The sequence below is a fragment of the Oncorhynchus gorbuscha genome, linkage group LG23, assembly GCF_021184085.1.
Source record: "Oncorhynchus gorbuscha isolate QuinsamMale2020 ecotype Even-year linkage group LG23, OgorEven_v1.0, whole genome shotgun sequence".
Taxonomy (NCBI): domain Eukaryota; kingdom Metazoa; phylum Chordata; class Actinopteri; order Salmoniformes; family Salmonidae; genus Oncorhynchus; species Oncorhynchus gorbuscha.
Genome location: NC_060195.1, coordinates 18,484,125 through 18,502,616, shown reverse-complemented (window position 1 = coordinate 18,502,616; position 18,492 = coordinate 18,484,125). Strand labels below are relative to the sequence as shown.

Genomic DNA, 18,492 nt, shown 5'->3' with positions numbered 1-18,492 from the left:
TGCCCAAGCAAGAAGATACAATTGCAGTTTAATTTAGACTTAGATGGGCAGTGAGGTATTGAAAGGTATTGAAAACAGGGTGTCAACTTATTTTAGAAACAAATAAAATACTTTTTAACAAAATCTCTTTCTCTGAGCAATTGTATTAGTATACAATCATTTCCCTGTTTTTTTTAGCATACAGTATAGCTGAGTATTTGAATGATTTATTTTATACAGTCATTTTAGCTGATTTTTATCATATGGGTGTCAATCATTTCAGACCCCACTATAAATCCCAATATACTAAATTATAGCTGTACATTGAACTTTTTCCAAGTGTTTCATATGATGATAAACTTGATTCCTGTTACAGTTAAATAAAGTGTTTGCTGATATGTAGTACTGATTTTTTTTAAAGGGACGTGACACAGAATAAGAGTTAGAAAAAAAAAGAGGGTGAGAAGGAGAGAGAGAGTGAAATAGAGAGAGAGAGGGAGAGAGAGAGAGAGAGAGAGAGAGAGAGAGAGAGAGAGAGATAGAGAGAGGAGGGTGAGCGAGCGAGAGAGAAAGAAAAGGAGGGAGGGCCAACAGAGAGAAGAGAGAGAGAGAGAGAGAGAGAGAGAGAGAGAGAGAGAGAGAGAGAGAGAGAGAGAGAGAGAGAGAGAGAGAGAGAGAGAGAGAGAGAGAGAGAGAGAGAGAGAGAGAGAGAGAGAGAGAGAGAGAGAGAGGAGGCTAGAGAAAACGCATAAGGAGCCACTACATTTCTGGGAACGTAAAATAAAAGATGGAGTGTAGCCTACCTTCTCCTGGAAAGGTAAGTAATGAGGTTATGACTGGACGGAGAGAGAGAGATGGAGAGAGAGAGAGACAGAGAGAGACAATAAGAGAGAAAGAGAGAGGGCACAGAGCGGAGGGGAATAGGTGATGTGTACCAGACTTGGTTTTCCACACTGAAAGGATGTACAGACCAGGGTTGAATATATATAATTTGAAAGAAAATGGACAGAAAAGATGAAAAGAAAATCTTGCTGTGACTGACAATGAGAATATATATATAATTGGTGGTATGTGGTGTTGTGTGTTAGGGCTGTGTGTGTGTATGTGTGTGTGGTGTGTTAGAGCTGTGTGTGTGGTGTGTTAGGGCTGTGTGTGTGTGGTGTGTTAGGGCTGTTGGGGTGTGTTAGGGCTGTGTGTGTGGTGTGTTAAGGCTGTGTGTGTGGCTGTTAGGGCTGTGTGTGTGTGGTGTGTTAGGGCTGTGTGTGTGGTGTGTTAAGGCTGTGTGTGTGTGGTGTGTTAGGGCTGTGTGTGTGTGGTGTGTTAGGGCTGTGTGTGTGTGGTGTGTTAGGGCTGTGTGTGTGTGGTGTGTTAGGACTGTGTGTGTGTGGTGTGTTAGGGCTGTGTGTGTGTGGTGTGTTAGGGCTGTGTGTGTGTGGTGTGTTAGGGCTGTGTGTGTGTGGTGTGTTAGGACTGCGTATGTATGTGTGGAGCAGCTGTGGGTTTCTCTACGGTTGTGGTTAGAATATACCGTAAGACTTAATCCTGCCTTGGCTTCAGAACTGAACAGTGATGTTGAGGATGATTACTATGGTGATGTTTCTGCTGCTGATAAAAACAACAGATCTGTACAATGTATCCAGAACTATTTCCTATTGTCTCTCTCCATCTCCTCTCCTTTATGTGCAACATGTTCATGTATTCTTCGCTCTCCTCCCTGTCACCTCTTGTTCCCCTCTTTCTCCAACCAAACCTCTCCTTTTTTTCTGCTCATTGATTGGATTCTATACATTTGATTGTACTTTCTTTGGACAAAAGCAGGAGAATCTGCTCTACAGTTTCATAATATTAACCTGCTATAATTTTAAAGATTACAACTGAACAGTCATAGGCCGATTGTAGTACGAGAACCACTTATATAGTAGAATAAACCAAGGCTATACCTCTTACAGAGAAATATTGACGTGTATTTTTCTGCCAAAAGGCTTTGCGTTATTTCAAGCACGGTGTCATTTATGCATCACGCAAACTGAATAATTAACTGAATTTAAAGGATAATATAACAAGCCAATTATGTTGCACATGGAGGACTTGTCAATAAAATACTTTATAGATTTATTGGTAAGGCTAGTCTGTCTGAACCGTAAAGACCTGCTGAATTCGGTAACGGAGCTGAACAGAGAGAAGACCATCAGCTCCCCGCGCGCACCACCATCACACACGCATGCAGAGCGTCAGCGCGCGCATGGATCACAGCACCGGCTCTTGCAACACCTGGCGCCCTTTACTCAACGTATACAAATATATAATGACATTATAGCCTATAGATCCACATGACTTTATGGCGAGGTTAGTTAATATGCGTAACCATATACGCGCAATAGCCATTTTTTTTAACAGATGTGCCTTTCGAGTTTCAGTGATCTGACAACTTATATTGTAACAGCGGGTTAAATTCAGGGTTAAGTTATAGAATACAGTGTACTTCTGTAATAAGGCACAGACACTGAGCTCTCGAACAAAGTCACGCAGGGAGCAAGGGAAACGGCGCGCAACGCTTATTATAATAGATTAGTGACTCTTTCCCTCACACACACTCTCACACACAGAGAGAGAGCGACACACGGGGATGGAGATGGAACAGCGCTGCGAAGGCGGTTTCCACGGCGATGAAGCATTTTGGAGGCAGTTTTTAACCATTGTAAACAGAAGAGAGAGAGAGACAGATAACGCGATCGACTCGACAAGCCTAGGCTGTAGGATCAAAAAGGTAGGATCATTCTATATGCTACAGGCTGTATAAAAACACATTCAAAATGGATTTTAAATGGTTAATTTTAAGATAAGTTATATCGGAACACAACAGGTTTATAAGAGGGGGAATAGGACCAGCCAGGTCACCCTTGATACAAGTCAGTATTCAACGTCCATTGATGTCTGAGGATCTCGGGAGATGTTGTAGAAATTGGGCCACTGGGGGCAACAGGGAGCACTGTTATCTTCAGTTAAGTTTTCGGTGCAGATGGGCATAAGTGGCTGCCTCTGGTGCCCATCAGAGTTAATATCTAACCTTAACCCCAATCTTAAGTGTCTGCCTCTGGTGCCCATCAGAGTTAATACCTAACCTTAACCCCAACCCAAAGTGTCTGCCTCTTGTGCCCATCAGAGTTAATACCTAACCTTAACCCCAACCCAAAGTGTCTGCCTCTTGTGCCCATTAGAGTTAATACCTAACCCCAACCCAAAGTGTAACCCCAACCCAAAGTGTCTGCCTCTTGTGCCCATTAGAGTTAATACCTAACCTTAACCCCAACCCAAAGTGTCTGCCTCTTGTGCCCATTAGAGTTAATACCTAACCTTAACCCCAACCCAAAGTGTCTGCCTCTTGTGCCCATTAGAGTTAATACCTAACCTTAACCCCAACCCAAAGTGTCTGCCTCTTGTGCCCATTAGAGTTAATACCTAACCTGTCTGCCTCTTGTGCCCATTAGAGTTAATACCTAACCTTAACCCCAACCCAAAGTGTCTGCCTAACCCCAACCCAAAGTGTCTGCCTCTTGTGCCCATTAGAGTTAATACCTAACCTTAACCCCAACCCAAAGTGTCTGCCTCTTGTGCCCATTAGAGTTAATACCTAACCTTAACCCCAATCTTAAGTGTCTGCCTCTGGTGCCAAAGGTTGCATGAACGAATCCAGCGATAGAAAGTTATTTTTACTATTTTTGTTTTTAGCCTATCCTAAAACTGCCTAACCTTAAGATGAACACTTTTGATGTTTGAAACAACTTAGAAATTTGACACTTGAGAAAGATGGATGGTCTAATTCTGACGTGAGACTGTGAGAGCTAGTTGCATGGACATAAAGGGCACTCTTACTAGTTTATTATTTGTATGGTGCATATTGATTTTTTCGCATTGTATTTGGATAAATAATGAAGCCAATGTGTGTGTGTGTGTGTGTGTGTGTGTGTGTGTGTGTGTGTGTGTGTGTGTGTGTGTGTGTGTGTGTGTGTGTGTGTGTGTGTGTGTGTGTGTGTGTGTGTGTGTGTGTGTGTGTGTGTGTGTGTGTGTGTGTGTGTTACACTCTGGATATGTGTGGATGTCTACAAGAAGTCCCAACAAGAATAGTTAACAAACAAAAATATGACAAATTTTGTTAGTCCCCACGAGGTCAAATGCTATTTCTGGGGGTTTAGGGTTAAGGTTAGATTTTGTGTTAGTAGCTTTAGTGTTAGGGTTAGCTTTAGGGTTAAGGTTTTGGGTTTAAGGTTAAGGTTAGGGTAAAGTTTAGGGTAATGGTTAGGGAAAATGGGATTTGAAATAGGACTTGTGTATCCCCACAAGATTAGTTATTCAAGACTGTGTGTGTGCATGTTTTATGTTATACTACTCAGGCCATAGGATCTAACTTTTTTTGTATGTGAACACACACACGCAGTATGGGCACTTAGTTGTTTACTCAAACGCAACGTATGGTGCAGCACAGCATCTCAAGCACAATAACATAAACAAAATATTACATCATCAGAACTCATTTCAGCACACAAACACAACAGGGCATAGAGAGCATAGAGGGCAGATGTCATACAGTTTTACTGGGGATTAATGTCTTTTAAAAACACATGCACACGCAAACACACAGGATTATGACAGAGCAAACAGGGCCATATTGAGATTAGAAGGAGATTCTCTGTGCCTAAACATTACAGAACATCAGATTAAAGGCAGAGACAGAGAGAGAGAGATGGAGAGATAATGCATGGCTTTCCATGTGGAAAACATTACACATTGACAATATAGAGAATGCCCAGGGGCTCCACTGGAGGATATACTAGGGGCTCTACTAGGGGCTCCACTAGGGGCTCCACGAGGTGCTCTACTAGGCTCTAATATGGGCTCTACTAGGGTCTCTACTTGTCTCTACTAGGGGAACTACTGGGGACTCCATTAGGGGCTCTACTAGGCTCGACTAGGGGCTCTACTAGGGGCTCCACTAGGTGCTCTACTAGGCCCTACTTGGGGCTCTACTAGGGGCTCTACTAGGCTCTACTAGGGGCTCTACTAGGGGCTCTACTAGGAGCTCTACTAGGGGCTCTACTAGGGTCTCTACTAGTCTCTACTAGGGGCTCTACTAGGGTCTCTACTAGTCTCTACTAAGGGCTCTACTACTAGAGGCTGTACTAGGGGCTCTACTAGGGGCTCTATTAGGAGCTCTACTCGGGGCTCTACTAGGGGCTCTACTAGGAGCTCTACTAGGGGCTCTACCAGGGGCTCTACTAGGCTCTACTAGGGGCTCTACTAGGCTCTACTAGGCTCTCTACTAAGGGCTCTACTGGGGGCTCTACTAGGCGCTCTACTAGGCTCTACTAGGGGCTCTACTTGGAGCTCTACTAGAGGCTGTACTATGGGCTCTACTAGGGGCTCTACTTGAGGCTCAACTAGGGCTCTACTAGGGGCTCTACTTGGGGCTCTACTTGAGACTCTACTAGGGGCTCTACTAGGCTCTACAAGCGGCTCTACTAGGGGCTCTACTCATCTCTACTAGGGGCTCTGCTAGGCTCTACCAGGGGCTCTACTAGGGGCTCTACTGAGGGCTCTACTAGGCTCAACTAGGGGCTCTACTAAAGGCTGTACTAGGGGCTCTACGAGAGGCTCAACTAGGGACTCTACTAGGAGCTGTGCTAGGGGCTCTACTTGGGTCTCTACTAGGGTCCCTACTAGGGTCTCTACTTGGGGCTCTACTAGGGGCTCTATTTGGGGCTCTACTTTTGGCTCTACTAGGAGCTCTACTGGGGGCTCTACTAGGTTCTACTAGGGGCTCTAATCGGCTCTACAAGGGGCTCCACTAGGCTCTACTAGGGGCTCTACTAGGGGCTCTACTAGTCTCTACTAGGGGCTCTACTTGGGGCTCTACTTGTGGCTCTACTAGGGGCTCTACTGGGGGCTCTACTAGGTTCTACTAGGCTCTACTTGGGGCTCTACTAGGGGCTCTACCAGGGGCTCTACTGGGGGCTCTACTAGGCTCAACTAGGGGCTCTACTAGAGGCTGTACTAGGGGCTCTACTAGGGGCTCTACTAGGGGCTCCACTAGGTGCTCTACTAGGCTCTACTTGGGGCTCTACTAGGGGCTCTACCAGGGGCTCTACTGGGGGCTCTACTAGGCTCAACTAGGGGCTCTACTAGAGGCTGTACTAGGGGCTCTACTAGGGGCTGTACTAGGGGCTCTAATTGGGTCTCTACTAGGGGCTCTACTAGGGGCTCTATTAGGAGCTCTACTCGGGCTCTACTAGGGGCTCTACTAGGAGCTCTACTAGGGGCTCTACTAGGGGCTCTACTAGGCTCTATTTGGGGCTCTACCAGGGGCTCTACTAGGCTCTACTAGGGGCTCTACTAGACTCAACTAGGGGCTCTACTAAAGGCTCTACTAGGGGCTCTACTAAAGGCTCTACTAGGGGCTCTACTAGAGACTCAACTAGGGACTCTACTAGGGGCTGTACTCAGGGCTCTACTTGGGTCTCTACTAGGGTCTCTACTAGGGTCTCTACTTGGGGCTCTACTTGGGGCTCTACTTGGGGCTCTACTAGGGGCTCTACTAGGGGCTCTACTAGGGGCTCTACTTGGCTCTACTAGGGGCTCTACTAGGCTCTACTAGGGGCTCTACTAGGGGCTCTACTAGTCTCTACTAGGGGCTCTACTAGGGGCTCCACTGGGTGCTCTACTAGGCTCTACTTGGGGCTCTACTAGGGGCTCTACTAGTGGCTCTACTGGGGGCTCTACTAGGCTCTACTAGGGGCTCTACTAGAGGCTATACTAGGGGCTCTACTAGGCTCTACTATGGGCTCTACTAGGCTCTACTAGAGGCTATACTAGGGGCTCTACTAGGGGCTCTACTGGGGGCTCTACTAGGCTCAACTAGGCTCTACTCGGGGCTCTACTAGGCTCAACTAGGGGCTCTACTAAAGGCTGTACTAGGGACTCTACTAGAGGCTCAACTAGGGACTCTACTAGGGGCTGTACTAGGGTCTCTACTTGGGTCTCTACTTGGGTCTCTACTAGGGGCTCTACTTGGGGCTCTACTAGGGGCTCTACTTGGGGCTCTACTTGGGGCTCTACTAGGGGCTCCACTTGAGACTCTACTAGGGGCTCTACTAGGGGTTCTACTAGGCTCTACTAGGGGCTCTACTGGGGGCTCTACTAGGCTCTACTAGGGGCTCTACTCGGCTCTACTAGGGGCTCTACTAGGCTCTACTAGGGGCTCTACTAGTCTCTACTAGGGGCTCTACTAGGGGCTCCACTAGGTGCTCTACTAGGCTCTACATGGGGCTCTACTAGGGGCTCTACTAGGGGCTCTACTGGGGGCTCTACTATGCTCTACTAGGGGCTGTACTAGGGCCTCTACTAGGGGCTCTACTGGGGGCTCTACTAGGCTCAACTAGGGGCTCTACTAGAGGCTGTACTAGGGGCTCTACTAGAGGCTCAACTAGGGGCTCTACTAGGGACTGTACTAGGGTCTCTACTTGGGTCTCTACTAGGGGCTCTACTAGGGCCTCTACTTGGGGCTCTACTTGGGGTTCTACTGAGGCTGTACTAGGGGCTCTACTTGGGGCTCTACTAGAGGCTGTACTAGGGGCTCTACTTGGGGCTGTACTTGGGGCTCTACTAGGCTCTACTTGGGGCTCTACGAGGCTCTACTTGGGGCTCTACGAGGCTGTACTAAGCTTATTTGATTTCAGATCATTTATTTAACTGTGACTTCAATATCAATTCAAAATAAAACCTATATAACATTTAAAAATGAACAATAACATCATCCATACACCATTCAATACTGTTTTACCTCTGTGAATTTCTAACTCGGTGTGTTATTATTTTACACGTTTGCTGAACATTTTGTATAAAAACAAAACTACCAAACCATTGTATAGGGCCCCAACCTCTCGGAGGCATTCTGAGTTCACATAGATCCTATCCAAAATAAAGATACTAGAGGAATGCATTACACAAGTGAGGGGAATTTCATGATCCATCTGAGTGCACACACACACAAACACGCAGCCCTATTTTTTGGAGCAGCACAACAGATCCACGCTGCTGCAGTAGGAGGCACAGAGAAAAGTTCAGGGACTGAATTTATTTCAACAGAATACAAACTGTAACCTTTACTGCCTCCATATATCCGCTCTGAATGTTTATGTGTGTATCTCTGATGATGTCTGTGTGTGAGCCTTGGGAGGGGTAAGTGACGTGTGTGTGTGTGTGTGTGTGTGTGTGTGTGTGTGTGTGTGTGTGTGTGTGTGTGTGTGTGTGTGTGTGTGTGTGTGTGTGTGTGTGTGTGTGTGTGTGTGTGTGTGTGTGTGTGTGTGTGAAGGTGTGTGCGTGTGAGTGAAGGTGTGTGTGTGTATGAGCAGTGAGGTGTCCAGGACTTAAATTGCCTGTTTATTCCCAGTCTCTGCATCATTCAGAGATAGTGAGAGAGAGAAAGAGAGAGAGAGAGGGAGAGAGAGAGAAAGAGAGAGAAATTATGTGGGGTTAGCATGTAAATTATTTGAGCTGCGAAAACACTGCATTAAATTTAATAGGCTGCCATCATGCTAGCTACGTGTGTGACAGTGAGATGGAGGTGTGTGTGTGTGTGTGTGTGTGTGTGTGTGTGTGTGTGTGTGTGTGTGTGTGTGTGTGTGTGTGTGTGTGTGTGTGTGTGTGTGTGTGTGTGTGTGTGTGTGTGTGTGTGTGTGTGTGTGTGTGTGTGTGTGTGTGTGTGTGTGTGTGTGTACAGTGAGTATTGTGTATTGTGTGTATGTGTTTGTGCATACAGTATGTGGGTGAGAATCTGACTGGAATAATTATTCTGATGATGATGATCCTCCAGATCAGAATTGGCAACCAATTTATGCAAAACATATTCACTGTGTTTCTGTCTGTCTGTGTGTGTGTGTGATACAGGAGTTTGGTGGCACCTTAATTGGGGAGGAAGTGCTCGTCGTAATACATCAGACATTGACTCCCTTCCAACCATTATAATGAGCCGTCCTCCCCTCAGCAGCCTCCACTGGTGTGTGACTGTGTGCGCGTGCGTGTACAGTACAGTATGTGTGTGTGTGTTGTGTTGCCTGTGTCTAAGTTCAAAACTCTATTAGGGCTTAAGTTAACAAGTAGTGTAGATAGTGTTTGTTTACCTGATATTTCATAGGAAAATGCAACAACGGTACTTCCTTCAAATAATTCAACACTTCCAAGAATTCCATTACTACCTGGTACCAAAATAATACACAATGGAGCTTGCTGTAATTAAGGAAACACCAACATAAAGCATCTTAATAGTGCGTTGGACCTCCACGAGCCAGAACAGCTTCAATGCACCTTGGCATAGATTCTACAAGTGTCTGGAACTCTAGTGGAGGGATGCAACACCATTGTCCTACGAGGAATTACCATTATTTGATGTCTTGTTGGTGTTGGAAAACGCTGTTTCAGGCATCGTTCCAGAATCTCCCATAAGTGTTCACGTAGGTTGAGGTCAATCAAGTACATAAACCCTGGATTGCTAATGCTATGTTTTGACCAATGAGAGGCTTTGAAGCCACAGGCCGCCATATTGGCACTCCTCAGAAAAGCAGTCCTGCAGAGGAATGAATGGAATTCTACAGTATTTAATTGAAATGTTACAAGGACAGAAATACATGTATTTAAGTATTTTGTTGTTGTGGTGGGGTCAGTAACATTAGTACTTTCTAAAAATTATACATTAAGGAAAATGTTTTAATATTTTATATAGTTTGTTGTGTATGTTTAGCTCACATAAAGGTGTGCAGTAAGGTGTTTGAAATATAATAAACATGGCAAAACCAAATGTAGACATTTATAAATGCATTTATATACAGTACCAGTCAAAAGTTTGGACGCACCTACTCATTCCGGGGTTTTTACATTGTAGAAAAATAGTGAAGACATCAGCACTATTTAATAACACATATGGAATCATGTAGTAACCAAAAAAGTGTTAAACAAATCAAAATATATTTTATATTTGAGATTCTTCAAAGTAGCCACCCTTTGCCTTGATGACAGCTTTGCTTACTCTTGGCATTCTCTCAACCAGCTTCCTCAACACCCCTATCTGCTGTTCCCACTTCAAGAGGGCCACCATTGTTCCTGTTATCATGCATTGTCGATCATGACTCAACCACACCTGAGGTAGTCAACTGGAATGCATTTTAATGAACAGGTATGCATTTTTTAAAGTTAATTATTGGAATGGAATTTCTTTCCTTCTTAATGCATTTGAGCCAATCAGTTTTGTTGTGACAATGTAATGAACACGAAGGGAGACAGAGAGCTGGTTTCAAATGCAGGGCGCAGCAGGTTTTTATTGCAAAGGACCACAGGAGGAGGCAGGGTCCATGGGCAGGCAGAAGGTCATACACAGGAGAAGGCAGGTAGCAGGGTCCAGGGGCAGGCAGAAGGTCATACACAGGAGAAGGCAGGTAGCAGGGTCCAGGGGAGGGCAGAAGGTCATACACAGGAGGAGGCAGGTAGCAGGGTCCAGGGGCAGGCAGAAGGTCATACACAGGAGGAGGCAGGTAGCAGGGTCCAGGGGCAGGCAGAAGGTCATACACAGGAGGAGGCAGGGTCCAGGGGCAGGCAGAAGGTCATACACAGGAGGAGGCAGGGTCCAGGGGCAGGCAGAAGGTCATACACAGGAGGAGGCAGGGTCCAGGGGCAGGCAGAAGGTCATACACAGGAGGAGGCAGGGTCCAGGGGCAGGCAGAAGGTCATACACAGCAGGAGGCAGGGTCCAGGGGCAGGCAGAAGGTCATACACAGGAGGAGGCAGGGTCCAGGGGCAGGCAGAAGGTCATACACAGGAGGAGGCAGGGTCCAGGGGCAGGCAGAAGGTCATACACAGGAGGAGGCAGGGTCCAGGGGCAGGCAGAAGGTCATACACAGGAGGAGGCAGGGTCCAGGGGCAGGCAGAAGGTCATACACAGCAGGAGGCAGGGTCCAGGGGCAGGCAGAAGGTCATACACAGCAGGAGGCAGGGTCCAGGGGTAGGCAGAAGGTCATACACAGGAGGAGACAGGGTCCAGGGGCAGGCAGAAGGTCATACACAGGGGGTCCAAAAGGGCAACAGTAAAGGCAGGGAAAAGGCTTGTAACGTAGTATGGGAGATCAGGCAATAGGTTGATAACAGGAAACCCGATAGGCTAAAGTACAGGCAGGCTAAAGTACAGGCAGGGAATAGGCAAATGGTGTCGTTAGTGAGGCAGGCAAAAACTATCATACATGGGAGGAGTAAATCACTGTAATGGCATTCTTCCTCCTCTTCTGAGGAGGAGTAGCGAGAAGAATCGGAGGACCAATGCGCAGCGTGGTAAGTGTCCATAACGTTTATTTTAAGATATAAACTGAACACTATGAAATACAAAACAATAAATGTGAACATGAACGAAAACCGAAACAGTACCGTGTGGCAACAAACACTCACACGGAAACAAACACCCACAACTCAAAAGTGAAACCCAGGCTACCTAAGTATGACACTAACGACACCTGCCTCTGATTGAGAACCATACTAGACTGAACTCAAAACCCCAACATAGAAAAACACACATAGACTGCCCACCCCAACTCACGCCCTGACCATACTAAATAAAGACAAAACAAACAATACCTCACAGTGATGGGGTGCAAAGAACTGAACTAAATAGTGTGTGATAATGACATACAGGTGTGTGAACAGGTCATTAGAATTCAGGTGATTGGGATCTGAAGAGTGAGCTGCATTCAGGGGATCTATGTGTTTGAGGGTGTGAAGCAGACGTTACAGACAAGGTAGGGGTGGTATAGAGAAGATAGCCCTATTTGGTAAAAGACCAAGTCCATATTATGGCAAGAATAGCTCAAATAAGCAAAGAGAAACGACAGTCCATCATAACTTTAAGACATGAAGGTCAGTCAATCCGTAAAATTTAAAGAACTAAGAAGCGCTATGATGAAACTGGCTCTCATGAGGACCACCACAGGAAAGGAAGACCAATAATTACCTCTGCTTCAGAGGTTCATTAGAGTTACCAGCCTCAAAAATTGCAGCCCAAATAAATGCTTCACAGTGTTCAAGTAACAGACACATTTCAACATCAACTGTTCAGTGGAGACTGTGTGAATCAGGCTTTCATGGTCGAATTGTTGCCAAGAAACCACAACTAAAGGACACCAATAAGAAGGAGAGACTTGCTTGTGTAAAGAAACACGAGCAATGGACATTAGACCGATGGAAATCTGTCCTTTGGTCGGATGAGTCCAAATTTGCGATATTTGGTTCCAAGGTCTTTGTGGATGCAGCGTAGGTGAACGGATGATCTCCGCATGTATGGTTCCCACCGTGAAGCATGGAGGAGGTGTGATGGTGCTTTGCTGATGAAACTGTCAACCAGCATTCTGCATCTTTATGCCATCCCATCTGGTTTGCGCTTAGTGGGACTATCATTTGTTTTTCAACAGGACAATGACCCAACACATCTCCAATCTGTGTAAGGGCTATTTGACCAAGAAGGAGAGTGATGGAGTGCTGCATCAGATGACTTGGCCTCCACAATCACCGACCTCAACCCAATTGAGATGGTTTGGGATGAGTTGGACCGCAGAGTGAAGGAAAAGCAGCCAACAAGTGCTCAGCATATGTGGGAACTCCTTCAATACTGTTGAAAAAGCATTCCAGGTTGAGAGAATGCCAAGAGTGTGGAAAACTGTCGTCAAGGCAAAGGGTGGCTACCTTGAAGAATCTAAAATATATTTGGATTTGTTTAACACTTTTTAGCTTACTATATGATTTCATATGTGTTATTTCAGAGTTTTGATGTCTTCACTATTATTCTACAATGTAGAAAATAGTAAAAATAAAGAAAAACCATTGAATGAGTATGTGTGTCCAAACTTTTGACTGGTACTGTAGCTACGGTAGCCAAAATAATGGCCTGCCCAGTAGTTTTTATTCATGACCTTGAGCGTGATGGGATGTGTGGAAGCACCTGCTTTCAATATACTTTGTATCCCTCATTTACACAAGTGTTTCCATTATTTTGGCAGTTACCTGTAGGCCTAGTTATTAAGTAATTATGTTTTTTTAAATGATCTTATAGCCTAGTATTTAAGTCAGATATCAGATAAATAGCTGTAAGCAAAATAAAATGTTAATCTAGGCGATTATATTATATGCAGTGCTTTTGGAAAGTATTCAGACCCCTTGACTTTTTCCACGTTTTGTTACCTTACAGCCGTATTCTAAAATTGATTAAATAGTTTTTTCCCCTCATCAATCTACACACAATACCCCATAATGACATAGCAAAAACAGGTTTTTATTTTTTTTGCACATTTATTAAAAATAAAAACTGAAATATCACATTGACAGAAGTGTTCAGACCCTTTACTCAGTACTTTGTTGAAGCACCTTTGGCAGTGATTACAGCCTCGAGTCTTCTTGGTTATGACGCTACAAGCTTGGCAGACCTGTTTTGGGGAGTTTCTCCCATTTGTTTCTGCAGATCCTCTCAAGCTCTGTCAGGTTGGATGGGGATCATTGTTACAAATCTTTTTTCAGGTCTCTCCAGAGATTGGGTTCAATCCAGGCTCTGGCTGGGCCACTCAAGGACATTCAGAGACTTCTGCGTTGTCTTGGCTGTGTGCTTAGGGTTGTTTTCCTGTTGGAAGGTGAACCTGTTTCCCAGTCTGAGGTCCTGGGCGCTCTGGAGCAGGTTTTCATCAAGGATCTCTCTGTACTTTGCTACGTTCATCTTTCCCTCAATCCTGACTAGTCTCCCAGTCCCTGCCGTTGAAAAACATCCCCACAGCATGATGCTTTCACCACCATGATTTTCCATAGGGATGGTGCCAGGTTTCCTTCAGACATGACACTTGGCATTCAGGCCAAAGAGTTCAATCTTGGTTTCATCAGACCAGAGAATCTTGTTTCTCATGGTCTGAGAGTCCATGACAACCCCAAGTGGGCTGTCAAGTGCTTTTTACTGAGGAGTGGCATCTATCTGGCCACTATAAAGGCCAGATTGGTGGAGTGCTGCAGAGATGGTTGTCCTTCTGGAAGGTTCTCCCATCTCCACAGAGGAACTCTGGGGCTCTGTCAGAGTGACCATCGTGTTCTTGGTCACCTCCCTGACCAAGCCCTTCTCCCTGGATTGCTCAGTTTGGTTCCAAACTTCTTCCATTTAAGATTGATGGAGGCCACTGTGTTCTTGGGTATCTTCAATGCTGCAGAATTTTTTTGGTGCCCTTCCCCAGATCTAATCTAATCTAATCTAACAATTCCTTCAACCTCATCCCTTGGTTTTTGCTCTGAAATGCACTCTAACCTGTGGGACCTTATATAGTGAGGTGTGTGCCTTTCCAAATCATGTCCAATAACAATTAATTTACCAAAGGTGGATTCCAATCAAATCGAGTCTCATAGCAAAGTGTCTGAATACTTATGTAAATAAGCTATTTCTGTTTTTTATTTTATATAAATCTGCTAAAATTTCTATAAAACAGTTTTCACTTTGTCATGAGGGAGTATTTTTTCCTAGCCACCGTGCTTCTACACCTGCATTGCTTGCTGTTTGGGGTTTTAGGCTGGGTTTCTGTACAGCACTTTGAGATATCAGCTATATAAATACATTTGATTTGATATGTAGATTGATGAAAACATTATTTTATTTAATCCATTTTAGAAACGGGCTGTATTGTAACAAAATGTGGGAAACGGGGAGGGGTCTGAATACTTTCCAAATGCACTGTACATCAGCGTAAAGGACTAAATGTATGTTGTGAGCCTTTGGAACTGAAAGATGTAATAGTACACACTCCTAGTGGCTTTTCATCCATTTCACTGTACAGGCTGACTCTATGGTTCAACTCCTGCAGGGCAAACAATATAACTCTCCCTCTCCCCCTCTCTATGTCTCTCCCTCTCTCATGTAATGTACTGGACTCCCACTCTCCCCTGTCAGGCTGAGTACTGTCACACTCACAGCGCTCATATTTAAAAGGAGAGGAGTGATCTAGGGAGGGGCTGGAGGAAGGGAGTAGCATAGCAGTAGTGCAGAAAACCACCTAAATGACCCAAAGCCCTGATGGTTGGCAGGCATCAATGGATGAAAGGGAGAGGAGAGAGAGGCTGGATGTACCAGAAGGGGAAGATGGGCATCTCTAGAGATGGAGCAGGAATCTCTAGGGAGGGAGCAGCCAAATGGACAGACTGGCCATAGGGCAATTCTGGCAAATGCCAGATGACCTGGTCCATTTGTAGCCTAGTGGTCCAGTTTAAATTAATATAAGAAATTATAGGGTTTTTTTTTGTGCATAATTACAGTTTTTCAGCTTCGAGGGGAGAAAAATGCTTTACATTTTTTAATGCTGGGCCGATTTCTGGTCCTAGTCCATCCCAGTGCAGCAGACACCCACCAAAATAACCCTATATGGCTGGCTGGTATCAAGGGAGAAGAAAGAGTGTGGATACTCAAAGAAGGAGAGGAGGAAGAGACTGAATTTACCCAAATGGGGGAGAGAACAGAGATCTCTAGGAACGGCGATGGAGAGATGAAGGGAGGGAGAGTGTCTAATACGAGAGGAGAAAGAGATGGTAGGAAGAGAGGGATGAGAGGAGGGTAGTGAGGGGACAGCTCAGCCTTGATGGCTGGCATCAATGGAGAAGTAGAGGGAGAGGAAGGAACGTGTGGGTCTACTCTCTACAGGGGGTGAATTGCTTTAGAGAGTAAAATAGGTTTGTTGTCCCATTGCATATGGTGATGGTCATTATCATTGAGTAAAGGGCTGCTGTTAGAGCTGATCACACCCTTCACCTGGAAGAAGGCTAATACAGGAGGTGTATATTCATGAGTGAGGAGTGTGTGTGTGAGAAAAAGAGAGAGAGAAAGAGAGAGAGAGGGTCAGAGAGGGAGAAAGAGAGAGAGGGTCAGAGAGAGAGAAAGAGAGAGAGAGAGAGGGTCAGAGAGGGAGAAAGAGAAAGAGAGAGAGAGAGAGAGAGAGAGAGAGAGAGAGAGAGAGAGAGAGAGAGAGAGAGAGAGAGAGGAGAGAGAGAGGGTCAGAGAGAGAGAGAGAGAGAGAGAGAGAGGGTCAGAGAGAGAGAGAGAGAGAGAGAGAGAGAGAGAGAGAGAGAGAGAGAGAGAGAGAGAGAGAGAGAGAAATATAGAGGAAAAGAGAGAGAAAGAGAGGGAGGAAAAGGTGATTGTTATGCAGGTGAATGAGGACCCAAAAGCGACTTGGCGAAAACAGAGTCTTTAATCCAGTAAAGTAAATCTACAATCATAAGGCATAATTCCACTCGTAATGACGAGAACAGACTGGAGACTCGATCAAGAACTGCAGGTTGCCTCGGGAAGGCACTTGAACGTAGCAGACTCAGACACCTGCTCACCACGCAGCATCTGAGGGAAACACGACACGACAGGGCGATACACAGACACAGCACGGTGAACAATAGACAAGGATCCGACAGGGCAGAAACGGAAAACAAGGGGAGAAATAGGGACTCTAATCAGGGAAAAAGATAGGGAACAGGTGTGGGAAGACTAAATGATTGATTAGGGGAATAGGAACAGCTGGGAGCAGGAACGGAACGATAGAGAGAAGAGAGAGAGGAAGGGAGAGAGAAAAAGGGGAACGAACCTAAAAAGACCAGCAGGGGGAAAATGAACAGAGGGAAAAGCAAAATGACAAGACAATCTAAGACAAAACATGACAGTACCCCCCACTCACCGAGCGCCTCCTGGCGCACTCGAGGAGGAATCCTGGCGGCAACGGAGGAAATCATCAATAAGTGAACGGTCCAGCACGTCCCGAGACGGAACCCAACTCCTCTCCTCAGGACCGTAACCCTCCCAATCCACTAAGTATTGGTGACCCCGTCCCCGAGAACGCATGTCCATGATCCTACGTACCTTGTAAATAGGTGCGCTCTCGACAAGGACGGGAGGGGGGAGGGAAGACGAACGGGGTGCGAAGAAAGGGCTTGACACAGGAGACATGGAAGACAGGATGGACGCGACGAAGATGTCGCGGAAGAAGCAGTCGCACAGCGACAGGATTGACGACCTGGGAGACACGGAACGGACCAATGAACCGCGGAGTCAACTTACGAGAAGCTGTCGTAAGAGGAAGGTTGCGAGTGGAAAGCCACACTCTCTGGCCGCAACAATACCTTGGACTCTTAATCCTACGTTTATTGGCGGCTCTCACAGTCTGTGCCCTGTAACGGCAAAGTGCAGACCTCACCCTCCTCCAGGTGCGCTCACAACGTTGGACAAACGCTTGAGCGGAGGGAACGCTGGACTCGGCAAGCTGGGATGAGAACAGAGGAGGCTGGTAACCCAGACTACTCTGAAACGGAGATAACCCGGTAGCAGACGAAGGAAGCGAGTTGTGAGCGTATTCTGCCCAGGGAGCTGTTCTGCCCAAGACGCAGGGTTTCTGAAAGAAAGGCTGCGTAGTATGCGACCAATCGTCTGATTGGCCCTCTCTGCTTGACCGTTAGACTGGGGATGAAACCCGGAAGAGAGACTGACGGACGCACCAATCAAACGACAGAACTCCCTCCAAAACTGTGACGTGAATTGCGGGCCTCTGTCTGAAACGGCGTCTAACGGGAGGCCATGAATTCTGAACACATTCTCGATGATGATTTGTGCCGTCTCCTTAGCGGAAGGAAGTTTAGCGAGGGGAATGAAATGTGCCGCCTTAGAGAACCTATCGACAACCGTAAGAATCACAGTCTTCCCCGCAGACAAAGGCAGACCGGTAATGAAGTCTAGGGCGATGTGAGACCATGGTCGAGAAGGAATGGGGAGCGGTCTGAGACGACCGGCAGGAGGAGAGTTACCCGACTTAGTCTGCGCGCAGTCCGAACAAGCAGCCACGAAACGGCGCGTGTCACGCTCCTGAGTCGGCCACCAAAAGCGCTGGCGAATAGACGCAAGAGTGCCTCGAACACCGGGATGACCAGCTAACTTGGCAGAGTGAGCCCACTGAAGAACAGCCAGACGAGTGGAAACAGGAACGAAAAGGAGGTTACTAGGACAAGCGCGCGGCGACGCAGTGTGCGTGAGTGCTTGCTTAACCTGTCTTTCAATTCCCCAGACTGTCAACCCGACAACACGCCCATAAGGAAGAATCCCCTCGGGATCAGTAGAAGCCACAGAAGAACTAAACAGACGGGATAAGGCATCAGGCTTGGTGTTTTTGCTACCCGGACGGTAAGAAATCACAAACTCGAAACGAGCGAAAAACAACGCCCAACGAGCTTGACGGGCATTAAGTCGTTTGGCAGAACGGATGTACTCAAGGTTCTTATGGTCTGTCCAAACGACAAAAGGAACGGTCGCCCCCTCCAACCACTGTCGCCATTCGCCTAGGGCTAAGCGGATGGCGAGCAGTTCGCGGTTACCCACATCATAGTTGCGTTCAGATGGCGACAGGCGATGAGAAAAATAAGCGCAAGGATGAACCT

General features: G+C 46.3%; 1 protein-coding gene across 2 annotated transcripts in view; it reads left to right on the top strand.

Annotated features, from left to right (window-relative positions):
• Window positions 1–668: 668 nt before the first annotated feature.
• LOC124010432 (leucine-rich repeat transmembrane protein FLRT1-like) overlaps window positions 669–18,492 on the top strand; it is a 38,182-nt gene continuing 20,358 nt past the window's right edge. Inside the window, exon 1 of one of the 2 annotated variants that reach the window (XM_046322850.1) lies at window positions 669–796. The gene's annotated coding sequence lies outside the window, so the exon portion shown is untranslated. Of the gene's footprint in view, window positions 797–2,443; window positions 2,747–18,492 lie in introns of those variants that run through there. The other variant, XM_046322849.1, reaches the window with a different exon arrangement.